Source organism: Callospermophilus lateralis, unplaced genomic scaffold (assembly GCF_048772815.1).
Source record: "Callospermophilus lateralis isolate mCalLat2 unplaced genomic scaffold, mCalLat2.hap1 Scaffold_43, whole genome shotgun sequence".
Lineage (NCBI taxonomy): Eukaryota > Metazoa > Chordata > Mammalia > Rodentia > Sciuridae > Callospermophilus > Callospermophilus lateralis.
In genome coordinates this window covers 905876-920769 of record NW_027514380.1, presented here as the reverse complement: position 1 = coordinate 920769, position 14894 = coordinate 905876, and the positions used below count along the sequence as shown (strand labels likewise).

The 14894-nt window shown below is 45.3% G+C and overlaps 1 pseudogene; it reads left to right on the top strand.

The window, feature by feature from the left end:
• Positions 1 to 594: 594 nt before the first annotated feature.
• Positions 595 to 14894, top strand: part of LOC143389040 (protein-tyrosine kinase 2-beta-like) — a 54274-nt pseudogene continuing 39974 nt past the window's right edge.

Below are 14894 nucleotides of genomic sequence, written 5' to 3'. Positions count from 1 at the left end.
GCCAGGGATTTTGCTAATGCCACAGCATATAGGCGCCTCTGACACCACTCAGTGGGTCCGAGGCAGACCAGGACAAGGGAGGAGCAGAAGCCAGGGCTGGGAGAGTCAGGAAAGAGGTCTGGAGAAAGGGTCAGGGCTTTTGTCTCACACATTGAGGGTCAGAAGACTGCAGTTATAGAAAACCAGAGATGGGCTATTGATGAGAAATTCAAATATTCAGGCAAAATTCAAAGGAACAATCAAGTTTGCTTATCAGAAAGAGGAGCTGGAGCCTTCTAGAGGATTGTGCTTACCTCTACCTGACTAAACTTTCAATGATATATGTTAGTATCTTGAAATAAGCCATGGAGGGAATATTTACACCATGGTAATAGGCAAATGCTGGAAATCAGATTTTTTTCATTATAGAGAGCCATTGGCAGGAGGAACAAAATATGGGAATTGTTTTAGTCAGCTTTTTCACTGTTGTGACTAAAAGACCTGACCAGAAAAATTGTAGAGGAGGAAAAGTTTATTTGGGGCTCATGGTGTCAGAGGTCTGAGCCCATAGACAGCCAGCTTCATTCTTAGGGGCTGGATGTGAGGCAGACCAACATGGCAGAAGACTGTGACAGAGGTAAGAGGCTCACATGATGATTGGGAAGCAGAGAGAGACTCCACTCACCAGATACAAAATATATATCTCAAAGGCAAGCCCCCAATACCCACCTCCTCCAGCCACATCCTACCCATCTTCAGTTACCTCTTAGTTAATCCCTCTCAGGGGATTAATTTACTGATTGGGTTAAGCTTCTAAAACCCCAATTATTTCTCCTCTGAACCTTCTTGCATTGAGTCACACATGAGTTTTTTGGGGACACCTCACATTCAAACCATAACAGGAACACATGCAAGATTTCAGAAAATAGGCAACTAAAAACTGTGATGAGACTTGCCATTGAATGCTGTTAATGAACATCAATTTATGTTTTCTACTTCATTGTCACAACATTTCCAATAGGAAAAACAGAGCAAGTAGCCCTGTCCCCATTGTATAGATGTGGAAAATGAGGCAGAGAGAGGTTAAGATACTTGTGTTAGGTCCTGGAGGTAGTCAGAAAGTGAGGTGGAACCCAAACACAGGCAGAGTGAGCATGGGGAGTGTAGAGGGGTGAGTTCTCCAAGACCCCAAGGACAGGTAGCCTGGATCTTTCTTGTGTGACTCCTCTCAGGTACTCTACTTCAGAGAGTTTGGGGAGTTCATTACAGATCTGTATCTACTAGTGAGAGTTTGGGGCACCCTTGAAGAAGCAAAGTGCATAGTTTACACTAGGGCTCACTCCTGATGCTGTACTTCCTATTTTTTGGACAGAAGCATAAATACCTGTATTCACCATTACACTACCGTAGTGAATAGTTTCACTACTAAAAATTCTTCATTCTCCACCTATTCATCTTTCCCTTTCCCCTAACCCTGGAAACCATTGATCTTTTCACTGTCTTTATACTTTTACTTTTTCTGCAATGTCATACAGTTCGAATTCTACTTTGTAGCTTTTTCAGATTGACATTTTTATTAAAAATAAATATTTAAGGTTCTCCCATGTATTTTGTGGCTCCAAAACTCATTTGTTTTTAGTTCTTATATTTCATTGTATGGATATACCAGTTTGTTTATTCATTCACCTACTGAAAGGCATCTTGGTTACTTCCACCTTTTGGCAGTTATGAATAATACTATTACAATTATCCCTGTGTACATTTTTGTATGGACATGTGTTTTCAGTCCCTTTGTGTAAATACCAAGCGGTGTGATTGCTAGATCTTATCATAAGAGCATGTCTAGTTTTGTAGGAAATTGTGAGGCTGTTTTCCAAAATGGCAGCATCATGCTGCATTCCCACCAGCAGTAAAGGGGAGTTCCTGTTTCTCCACATTCTTGTGTCCTGTTTTTTCTCGAGTTTAAAAGCACTATCTGCTTTTGTACCATCAGCTGTAGCAGCTTAGGCACAGAAGCACATGTAGATTCTAATATCGTCCCCTCAGACTTTGCCCTGTCCCTGTCACAGGCATGGACTTCTAACTGTCCCATACCACTATGCTTCCACACTCCACCTGCCAGTAGATATATATAACACTGAAGATGGAGTTTCCCCAGATCCTACCAGTGAATCTCTGAATTATATAGACATTTTATTCCTAAAACATTCTCTCTCATATTCTTACCAGGATAATTTAGGAAGTCACTGAAGTGTCTTGTGTGTACTCACTGGAGTATCACCCTTTGGTAAGAATGCTGGCTGGGTTAAGGTGACAATTCTTAGGGCACCCAAATCTTCAGAAACACCAATTCCCTTCATGAAAGCTATCTGGGAGATTGCGGTATAAGCAGCAGATATGGGTACAATGCCCTTCTTTCCAGATTTTAGACCATATTCTTACAAGCATGACATTGCAGCATTATAGGTGTCCAAGTTTCCCAGTGGCCATTGGGAAGCCAGGCTGTCAACTTTCATTTTAGAGTCCTAGGAGTTCTGTCTTAGTTTGGGCCATTATACAAAGTACCATAGACTGGGTGACTAGAACAACAAGCTTTTATTTCCCACAGTACTGGAGGCTGGAAGTCAAAGATCAGGTGTGAGCATGCTCAGGTTCTGATGGGGGCCTTCATCCTGCTGATACATGTGGCAGAAAGAGAGTGACACAGTTCTCTTGGGTCCCTTGTAAAAAAGATCCTGATTGATCCTATCCATGAGGTCAAGCCACCAGCTCTGCATCTTTGTTAAGGAATTTCTCTGTTCTCCCTTGCATAGAACTGGATGGAAATGCTGGGGACAATGGCTGTACGAAGCAGAGTCTAAATATCCCAGGTCTCTCACGGTCTGGGTGGGTGTATTCTGTCAGGCTCCCGGGATTCCCAGCAGAATTAATTAAGCTGTTCAAATGATCCCTCAACAGACAGCTTTTTCGTAGCTATCTTGCCTTCCCTTCACACATTCTGTACTCTCTGAGTGGTATTCCCTGGGATCATCTCTCAAATGACCTCCCCTAGATTCCTTGTGGCAGGTCAAGGGGAACTGAGATCCATCCCACTGCACAGCAGGCACTGGCACCTTGACGTGTTCAGTGATGTCTCTGGGAAGATGGAGTGGACACTTCCATGATGCTGGGTGGATGGTGTATAGATATGTACATAAAGATGTACATGTATATGTAGCTTCCCTGAGAACTCTGAGCCTGGTGTGTCCCTTTGTCCATCTGCCCCTCAGCTGAGTGACAAGCCCTGCTCTTCCCCCATCATTACAATACCTCTTTGAACTTTCCTAGTACACATTTGCTTTTTAAAATAAATGGTTCCTCAAAGCTGCTGTCTAAATCTTTTTTTTTTAACTAGTGCCCAGCATAGTATGTTTAATTTTCTTTTAAAATCATAGGCTGTAATTCCACTTTTTAAATATTTGACCCCACACTTGTTTTTTAATATGGCCAACTCCATCATGTTTCCCCCAACTTCTGATCCAGAAATTTTCCCTTCATATCATAGGATCTTTTGAGATCTTTTTTCTGTAAGGGTAGATTTCACCATGAGAGCTGAATGTTAGGGCACTCCTAGAAATTTAAAATATACTAGTGTTCAGACCTCAATAGCCCTTTTGTAGACAGGACCCAGAGTTAGTATTCTTTAAAACTTCCCAGGTAACCCCAAAATAGAGCTTCAGTTGACACCATCAATCCAAAGCATTTCCATCACTTCTTTTGGACAACCCTGTTTAGACCTCTAAAAAGTAGGTTCTTGGAAGTCTTATTGGATCCAGAGAACAAGATCAGTTTGCTGAAATTTGGGGTGAACTACAGACTCATGGGATTCTTATAGCTTGATCTGCATCAAGCTAGGCTATCATGAGAACTGGATTAATCTTAGAGTCCAGACCCTCCCACCCTAAAGAATACACTTTCATAATACTGGAGAGAGGGTGGGAATTGTCCTTCGTGTGCTGAGGAATGCTCTATTTGATGAGTCCCTGGGGGATCCAGGCTTCCTATCATGAAAGCTCTGGCTAGCAGCTGAGGCTGTGGAAGGTCAGGACATCATTCAAAAGCCAGGTTCACCATCTATCCCCTCTCTTGCTTTCTCTGTTCCAGGTCCCTCAGAGCTATTCATTCTCCAAATCTGTCTCTTTTCTGCTTTCTCCCCCTTTTCCCTGTTTCTTTTCTGCTATTTTCTCCTGCCCCACTTCTCACGTTTCTGCTCCACTGTGCCTTGGAACCAGGCTGTGGCCGCCTCCTCTCAAAGCTTCATTTGCTCTATGTGGGCCCCTTGCCTAGGAGCCATTGTGCGGGGAGAAATGGGAGGTAGAGGGGGCTTCCAGAGGAGAGGGCTAGCATGCTTGGAAGCTCCAGGTCCAGATTTTATACCTGAATGTTCATGTATCCTGCTTCCACCTGCTGCAGATTCCCAAGAACATCCAAGAATGCTGGATGCTTTTGGGGGAGTTTTCAGGAAGAGGAGAATAGGTCATTTGCTTGGTGGTTGCACCTGGGGGGCTAAGGCATGAGGGATTCTAGGCACTCATTTCAGTACTGTCTCTCTGTTGTCTCCAGAGGACTGAGATGTGCTGGTCCCAGCTGCTGTCTGAGAGGATGTCCGGGATGTCCAAGCCCTGAGCTGAGTAAAGGTGGGCACATTCGCCGGCCTGAGGGTCCCCCAGAGCCCATGGTGGTGGTACCAGTTAACATGGAAATGGCAGATGTGTTCATCCTCAAGGTTTGCTTCTAAAGCAACAGCTTCAACCATGGGAAGAACTTCAAACTGGTCAAATGCACTGTGCAGACAGAGATCCAGGTAAGCTAGAGACCTGTGCACTCTGTTTGTCTGTTCCACCCTCTGCTTCCTGGACAGTTGAGCAGAACTCCTTCAGCCCAGCAGGCTCTCCTGTACTGCCTGGCAGAGAGAAGTTGGCATCAGGAGAGATGTTCTCAGCTGATGTGGCCAAACTCCTCTCCAGGTGTGCAACTCCACTTCCCTAGGGGCTTGGGGGACAGATGCTACAGCCTTTGTTTGAAACCCTGATTGTTTGTTTGGTCTTTGTTCAATTCATTTCAACTCATTAAGTATTTATGACATTTGAGTCTCTGCAAAGGACTTAAAAGTCCCCTCAAATACTCTCCAATGTAATTTGAATTAGAGGCATATGCAAGTGATTACATTTTCAAAAAAAGCTATCTAAGGTTTCTGCTGGACATTTAGAGGATGGAGCTGGTGGGGCATTTAGAGGATGGTAATGAGCTACAAATGCCCTGGGCTAGATGGGCGTCACCAGGCTCTTTTGCCAGAGCAACAGCTCAATGGGCTTATTCTTACTTAGGGTCCTAAAATCTGTTAACAGATCCAGGTATCCACCTCATCAAGGCGTCTAGATACCAGGAATTCAGTTCAATTTAACTAAGTCTATATGAAATTTTCATTAAAAGCAGAGATCCAATATACTGGCTGATTTCATCACCTACATGCATTGAACAATAGCTACATGGGAGCAGTTAGGTGTGTCTTTCTATACTCATGATCTCATTAAATCCTCTAATGGCCCCAAAAGATGGATTCAGTGAGAATGCATCTTTCCTCTGCCCAGAACATTCCTTATTGATAATGGAAGGGAAAGTCAAATGGGTTCTCAGAAGGTTGCTTGGAGGATTTGTGATTTGAACAAGGAAGCAGGGAACTTGGAGGAAAGGCACCAACTCTGGGACAGCTGCCTGAGCTCTTCTCCATGGCATTGCCAACCCTTCCTGTGTCCTGAAAACCCATGCCTCTCAACTTTGTGAGTGGCTCCTTTGGTTGGTGCTGTGGCAGCTTGGCCAGTTACCATTGTTGATTCTGGCTCCATTGACTCCTTCTGTTTCCTGTAACTGATTTGATAAGGGCCTTGATTACTTGTCATATGGTTTCTGATATGGGATCATAAATGTGCCTGAATATAAGCCCTGGCCCCCTTCTTCCAGGGGACATTTTTCTATTTTCTTAACTGTCCATTTCAAGAGTCTTCCTTCAGGTATGTCATTTTCATATATAGATGATGCCGTCCACTGCGAGCCTCACTATCGTAATTTTCAGAAGTTAACCTGATCTTCAAGTTTGAGGAGCACTCATCGACCTTTTGTGCTGAGAAGCAGAGAACATCTGGTTGGTTCCACTTGGGACAGGTTTTATTGAGTTAACAGTGAGAAGGGCCCTGAAAGATGGGTGGGATTTAAAGCAGAGACTCTGGGGTAAGAAGGGAGCAACACAGATAGAAGCTGGGAGACTGCTGGATGGTCGGTATTCTGGATTGATGGAAGCATTGGATTTATTTAGAAAAGCATCTCAAGTCAAGGCCAAGGTAGAAATTGAGGGCAGATAAAGAGGCCTAGAACATCAGGTTAGAAATTTGGAGTTGGGCAGGCACTGGGGGACAGCACCTAGTTTTTAGGAAGGGGGAGAGAGATTTTCTTAGAGTTGTGTGATGGCCTTGTGGGTGTCTAAGGGGAGGAAGAGCAGGAGGCCTATAGAAAGGGCAGTAAGGCCCAAGCTCAAGAATGGCTACCAGTTCTGGGGGCATCATCTGGACGAGTGTGGGGACAAAGGTGAGGCAGCAGCAATAACAGAAGGATGGAATTGCCTTCTAGGAGTTTCTATCCATATTTTGACTTTTTCTGCTTCTAGTGTCTCCTGCTGGCTAAAGGTCACCTTCTAATGTCACTGATTATTACAAACAGCTGTGGCCATAAAGCCACTTGGACTTCTAGCCATGAGCTGTCCTACCCTTAGTGGTGTGTGGCCTTGGGTCTAAATGCTTAACCAATCTGCACTTCAGTCTGCCCCCTGGGGACCATGTCCATCTGCAGCCTTGCTGTAGGATTGGAGATGGCAGATGAAATGTACCTAGTGCACAACAGGGTCTCAAATAATTGGAAATATTGGTTGCATGGATGAGTATTAGGTGATTACCCTGCTCAAAAATCTCCGAGGATCACTAATTGCCCAGAGAATGAAGTTCAAGTTGTCTTCTTTGGGTATTTATCCATTCATCTTTCTTATTTTCAAACTGAGAAGACAATCACATTAGTATTTTAAAATAGCACACGGTGTTCTGAAAGATATTAATGAGGTTGCCCTGGAGAAAGGGTCTTATCTCAAGGAAGCTTAGAAGATAATTGGTTAAACAATTCTGAACAGATTCTTTTATAGCAAGCTTTCTCAGAACCTTTAATAAGCTAATATGCCCAGTGAGTCTTTGAGACAGGGGCACAGAAGTATTATTTTCTACCTAGCTGTTTCTTATTGGCCTAAAGAAATGCTCTAAATGCTCTTTTAAAAGTTGGTCCACTAGTCTTCTGAAAAAATTATTTAGGGAACTTTTATCCCCAAACCCTGGCAGCAGAACACAAAGGGTTAGAGAAAGAAGCTGGTAAATGGGAAGTGGGTTAGGTGGCTGTTGTGTGAGAGGGAACTGATGAGGACCTGAACTAAGGGAGCGTCACTGGGAACAGATAAGTCAACCCATCTGAGTGTGTCTCTGGAGGCAGAGTCAACAGAATTTGATGATTAATTGGATGTAGGGAGGGAAAGAATGGAAGGAGACAAGGATGACTCAAGCTCTTGCCTGGGCAGCTGAATGGGAGCTGGCACCATTCATTGAGATAGGAGCAGAGAAAGGAAGGGCCTTGAGATTCCAGCTCTACTTGTGGTGTGTTTGAAGTGTGTTAGAAGCACCTACACAGTGAAATGTGGGCCTGGAGCTTAGGAGGGAGAAAGGACTTGGAGGTAAAGATTTGGCATTGTCATGCGATGGATGCCAAGCAAGAGGGCAGAATCATCCATGGAGGTTGAGTTGAGCAAGAGCAAGAGTTCCAGTAGGGAAACCTGGGGAAGTTAATTTCCAGAGGAGTCATGAAGAAAGAGAAGCAAATGAAGGAAAAGAAGAGTCAACAAAAAAAATGAAGAGAACTGAGAGAACCAGTCAGGGGGGCCAAAGGCCAAGGGGCTTTAAGGAAGGAGTGTTTAGCAATGTTAGGTGCTCAGAGAAGTCAAGTCAGGGGAGGGCAGAAATAGGGTCATTGCCTTCAGCCACAGGTGCCATGGGTGACTCTTTTCTGGGCAGTTCCAGTGGAGAGATTGGGGCAGGGATCATTGTACAATGATGGTTTAGTAGAGATGGTGAGAATAACTAGCATTTTACAGTTTTGACCATGAAGTGAAGGAAAGAGGAGAAAGCAAAAGAAACGAAGTCACCAGCCCAGGCAATACCACATGTGGTAGTCCTTGAGTGGAAAGGTAGATGGCAGGTTGGAGGCTGAGAGTTCCTTAAGATTGGCTTCTTAAAACATGTTAATAGTTTTGATCTTTACTCCATCCCTTGTGGGAAGATGCTGATGTAATTTAATCGATATCCAGAGACTGTAGGAGATGGAAGAGACAGGCTTTGGTGATGGATGGGAGGTGCAGGAGTGAGGGATAGGGAGGTGTGAAGAGTGGCAGCCCTGGTTCAGGTGGACAGGGCCCCCTCCCTAAGATGATGAACACTGGAGGAGAGACTGGGTGGGGAGTGACGTGTTCCCCAGTGCAGTTACAGATCTTTCAGTGCGATTGAGGTGCTTTAACACTTTCACATGGAAATGTTGAGTAACCGTTGGTGCATGTTCTGGAGGGGAGAACTAGTGTGAGCACAGACAGTTGAGTGTGGTCAGCCTCAAGGTGGTGGTTGAAACCATGGCTGTGGATGAGGTCACTGTGGAAAGAGTCTTGAATAATTCCATGTTCCATTCCACAAACAGAGTTGGGTGCCCATCCCTGGCACCGTGCTGGCCGTGGCCTGGGGCAGCAAAGTACCCCAAAACACAGGTACACTCTCTGCTTTCACAGGGTTTCCTGGCCAAGGGTGAGACCAAAATTGACTCAAACCAAAGAACAAATGATTACAAACTGAGGCAAAAGCTCTGACAGGAAGAAACAAGGCGGAGGAGAACAAATAGCACAGAAGAGTTGGGTCTGAACATCAAGGACTAGCTTTGCTATTCAGAGCCCACTAGAGGTGTCCAGTAGGGAATGTCCAATAGGGAACCCAGGCCTGGCATCCTTGACTGAGATTCTCCTGGAGAAGTACCTCCCTCCATCTACTTCCTGACAGCCTCCTTTTCCTAGCTTGGCTTTGACTTCAACAAATTTTTCATATTCAGCTCCATATCTTCTTTCACCATCCTCCGAGTACTCAAAATGCTGCCAGCACTTCCAGATTTGCCAAGCACATGTCCTTCCATAAAAACACTCCTGAAATTCCAACACCCCCCACTTGGCTGCATCTGATCAAATAGAAGCAATGGAGATTCACCCTGGCACAGCCGCTGCCGGGGCATCTTTTCAAAACATGATTACTCCAGGCATACTTGCTTACTTCGTAGAGTTATCTTTATCCCCAACTTACTTCTATGCAAATACAATAGACTCATGATGCTTGCCACGTTCAAAACCACAAAAGTACTCCCTGGATTTGGTTCCTAGGACCCCTCAGAAATCAGATAGATGCTGGAGAGACTCAACAATGTGCCAAATGAAAACCATACTTGGCTCTTCTTGATTTTCCACTTCCCTTTGGTTTGCTATTCAGAGGAAATTGTGTTTGTTTGGGAGCTTGGAATCTCTGTAGCAAGCAGAGGCTTATATCATTCTATTTTCTTCTAATGTGCTAATTTGCTTGTCTTGGAAAGAGGATAAAATGGCATTCTGAAAACAACTTGCAGAGCATCACCCAGACGTGCCAAAACGGGGTGTCTCCTTCATGATCATGATTACGTGCACGCAGTCCCCATCCTCTCTCTCTCTCCTTCTCCCTCTCCTTTTCTTCTCATTCTCTTTTTGGTGAGAGGGCTTACTATATGTCCTGGTTTGTCTCAGTTCCAGGTTACACATAATGTCCAGGGATAATCATTAGGAATGTCCCTGCCAAGCACCAAAGTACAATGCATGTGAGGTTGAATTGTTGGTCACCTGCTTCTAAGTGCCATGTTCTGTCGTCCCCGTGCCTGGCACACTGACTGCCTGTTTCGTGGTGTCTTCTCCCTCTGGCTGTCACCAGCAGACCCACTCTCTGTGTGTGTGCATCCCTATTATCAGATCATCTGTTTTTCTCTCTCAGGAGGGTAGTAAGAAAAAATGGGCATTCGTCCATGATATGGTGCAATGCAGAATTGCTGGCAGGACCCCCACTCCTAACCTATCTCTCAGCCAGCCTCCACTAGGCTGAAAAGCTGCATTTGAGATACATCTTCATTTTTTTCCTGAAGTGTCACTGCACTGGGAATTCATATTTGCATTCCCAGGAGGGACAGGAACTAAAGCCATTCTGTGTCCTTCCTGTCCTTCCAAATGCATTCCTCCCACCCACAGCAGAGTCTCTGCATTGCAGGTGTGGGCCCTGGGTGTGGCTTCCCTGGAATGGGATGAGGGCAGAGTCCAGTTTCCAAGTGTGCCCTGTGCTTGTGTGACACCATCAAATTCCCATCCAACTTAGCTTCAAGCTTAAACCACTCACCTGATGTGGCACAGTGTGCTATGCACTGGATGTTTTTTGCTCCTCCCCAATTTACATGGTACAGTCCTAGCCCCTGATGTGGTGTCATTTTGGAGGAGGGGCCTTTGGGAGCTACTTGGTCAAAAGGCTACATTGGACCTAATACTGAGTGTGACAGCATCAAAAGCTCTGGCCCCATGAATGAGATTATTGCCCTTCCAAAGAGGTTGAAGGAAGCACCCTCTTCCCTTCTCTGCCATGTGAGGATGCAGCAAGAAGGCACCATCTTGGAACCCTCACCAGACAGTGAATCTGGTGGTACCTTGATCTTGGACTTCCCATCCTCAGGATCTGTGAGCAGTAATTCTCTGTTGTTTATAATTATCCCTCTTAATGTATTTTGTTATAACAACAGGAACAGACTAAGATAGGAGGTAATTAGATTTAGGTAAGACCTTGAGGGTGGGGCCCCCATTATAGTATTAATGCCCTCAAAGATGAAGAGAGTCCAGAGCACACTCTGTCTTAGCCATGGGAGACACAGCAAAAAGGGAGCTGTCTGTAAGCCAGGAATTGGACCCTCACAAAGAACTGGCACCTTGATCTTGTATTTTTCAGCCTCCAGAACTATAAGAAGTTTTGTTTAGGCTGCCCTGTCTGTGGTATGTTGTTTCAGCAGCCCAAGGGACAGAGACACAGGGCCAGCAGCTCCCTGAGTTTGGAGGAGCAGTCTGGCCTTCAGACCATTGGTCCAGGTTCTTGGTTTCCAGAGCATTCCTGCTGCCCTCGTTCAGATGCAGCTAGGGCAAGGCCTCAAGTTTGGGATGCAAGGTTGGGGTGCAAGAGGAAAGGAGGGGAGGGCTACCTGTACTAAAAAAAAACCTACCCTAATAAGAATAGATGAAATTATAGAAGGCCAGCTTCCCGTGCATGAGAACGTCACTGGCATAGGAGAGGAAAGGCTCATCCAGGAAGCCACAAGCTAGTACCACACAGACACTCAGAATAATATAGAAGAGGCACACTCACAGGCCTCCTCCTTTCTGCACCCTCCCCATTTCCTGTGAGTGCTCCTGGCCACCCACCCACACAGACACCTACTGAGGCAAGCGCAAGGCAAACATGCAGAGTTCTGGGCCCCTCTGTTTATCTGTATGCTTAGATTCATGACAATGACAAATTTGCAGTCAGATGTCTATCTTTTTATTTTTAACCTGGTGGTTGCTTTGCTAAATGTCCTGGTTAGAGGCTTTTATCACCTCTAACTGAATGCTCTCAGAGTGAGAAGTTATGCTAACTTTTATTATTTTGTTCTTCTATCACTTTTTTAAAAATTATGCCTTATGTGTTGAGGACATGGAACTCAGATGGCCTTTGAATCAGTTTCCTATTTCAGTCATAATGTATTACTACAAACCTGGGACTTCAAAAACATAGGGATGGTTCCTTTGCAGTTCTGGAGGCTGGAAGTCCCAAATCAAGGTGTCAGTGGGGCCTTGGTCTCTCTGAGGGCTCTAGGACAGATCCTTCTCTGACTCTTCAGCTTCTGATAGTCCAGGTGTTCCTTGGCTAATGACAGCATTGCTCCAGTCTCTGCCTCTGTCTTCACACACCCTCCTTCTCTTTGTGTGTCTTTTATATGAACATTGCCATACAGGTTATGAGCCAGAATGACCACAGTCCAGAATGACCTCATCTTGAAATTCTTAACTCAGTTACATCTATATAGACCCATTTTCCAAATGAGGTCACCTTGAGGTTCTGGAGGTTAGGACATAGGCATACTTTGGGGGACCCCATTCTTCTACCTCTTGATAGCTGTCTCTCACTATCACTGTGTTTGTCACTGGTTTCTGTATGTAGGCTAGCACAGACCAGGACATACAGATGTACAGACCTAAGTGTGAGCTTTCTGCACACACTCCACCCAGACGCACAACTGGCGTTGGAACTGACCTTTGAACTTGGCTGACACAAGTCTACCCCTCCTCTCCACTTCCCAGAATTCTCAGCTGCTGGCCACCTGCAGGTTGTGTGCCCTAATGTGAGGCTTCCTGTGATGTTGCCAAGCATGTGACCCCCTAGGGTGTTGCCTTGTCACTCTTCAGGTGATCTCCTCCAGTTCCCCTACCTATGATTCTAACCTAAGTGGTGCCATATGTGTACTTCTAACTTCAGGCTCCCACGACTCCCAGTCTCTTCCCCACCTGCCAGGTTGCCGTCTCCACTGACCATATGTGCAGAATCAAACATCACCACTGGTCTTCTCCTCAGTCTTTTTCATTACCTCATGCTCCACTCTTTGCCAACAATGTCTCAGGCCTTAGAGCTGTCATGACTTCGTTCATTCTCTCGGACTCTATTCAGTCCACTAGAAAGTCCTTTCAGGCTCCACCATCACAAACACCCAGATTCTGACTCCCTTCAACCATCCATTGCCTCTTTCTTGGTCCAAGCCATCAGCATCTCTTGTCTGGAATAACTCATTTGCCTGCTAACTGCTCTGCCCTTAGACCCACATGCTCCACCCTATAGGCAGCAGCTATGGTGAATTTTTAAAACACAGGTCAATTAGAGGGACATGTTTAAGACATAGCTTAGATCATATCATTGCTCTGCTTTAAACTCTCCAGTGGCTCCTTATCTCACTTAAAATCTACAGTCTCACCTTGGTTCACAACAGGGTTTACAAGCAATTATTGTTTTCAGGCCAAATACAGCCGGTTGCTCTCATTTTTGTAAATACAGTTTTATTGAACCACAACCACACTCATGTATTATCTATAGCTCTTTTGAGCTACAGTAACAGCGTTGGGAATTTGCAACAGATATCCTATGGTCCACAAAGCCTCAGATATCTTCTACCTGACCCTTTACAGAAAACATTTGCTGACACCTGGCAGAGCCTCCCTGACCTTTTCTCCTATCAGTTCCCTCCATGCTGTCTTCACCCCAGCTCCTGTGGCACCAAGCACACTGAATCCTCACATCCTCCCACCCAGGGCCCTCCATAATTTCTGGACCATTTGTCTGGAAGGCTCTTCTACAAAAAAGCAGCTCTGTTCCCCTCTCTCTTACTTCCTTCATTTCCCCAATTTGCTGAATTAATTAATGAGTCCTTATTTAATGATGGATGGACCAATGGGTTCCAGTTATAAAGCCCAAAGAGAATGGCCACAAATCCACATTGTCGTCACTGTCACCACAATTGGGGTCTGGGGCGTGGCTGTCTGTGGGCTGTAGCTATTGGTGTAGAACAGACCCACATGACAAAGAAACTTCTTGCCTCAAATGTTAGTGGTGCCTGTTGAGACTCATTGATGACAATTGTGGAGCATTATAGTAAAATGGGTGCCTGGGACCCATCACTGGACATGAGAAAAACCTGCTTTACCTGGACACTGAAGTAACCCACGTCACCCACCCCTCCTGCTGAGGCACATGCTACATGTTGACTTCATAGTGAATTGGAAAGTCATTACTTTAACAGGCAGAAATTTTTGAAGAAATACACCACCTGGTACTTTCCTTCCTAATCTTTATTATCCATCATTATCCATCATTCCTCCAAAACTTAGCAAAAGGCCCAAACTGGTGGTATATTAGCAAATCTGAATATAGATAGAATAGTTTTACCTTTAACAGAGTGGTTTTTTTTGGGGGGGGGGAGGCACCTCTCATGCACTGTAAGTCAGCCACAGAGAAGCTCTTGTTCCTTCTTCATGGCTTCCTTGCGCCTACTTCTGGTCTCACTACAGAAGGGAAAAGGGAAGCTGCTGCTGGGCTGAGTGGGGTGCTGGGGCTGAGGCCCTTCATGGCTCTTGCTCTGAGCAGAAGAAAGTGTTTTTTTTTTTTTTCATTCTTTCTTTCATCCAGGTGGCATGGCTGCATCAGCTGTTACCATGGCCTGATTGTCCCACAGGATCATTTATCATTTACCACCCTTTACCCACCTCTGCTGGTACTGGCTTCAGCTCACCAACAGCCTTGGGTCCTTTTCTTTCTCTTTAATATTTATTTTTTAGTTATAGGTGGACACAGTGTCTTTATTTTACTTTTATTTTACTTTATGTGGTGCTTAGGATTGAACCCAGTGCCTCACTCATGCTAGGTGAGCACTCTACCTCTGGAGCCAGAACCCCAGCCCACCTCAGGTCCCTTTCTAAAGACTGCTTTCTTCAACACTTCACCCCTTCCTTGGAGCTTGCAGGTATTGAGTGACTGCATCCCACAGCTCTGGGCCCACAGCTCTGGCCCCTTCCTTTGGCCCCTACCTACTGGGTTTCTGCTTAGGCACTAGCTCCCACTCACTCAGGCAAAGCCTGAGCCATTGGAGAGATGCTCCATCCTCAGGTCTCAGACTTCCTGGGC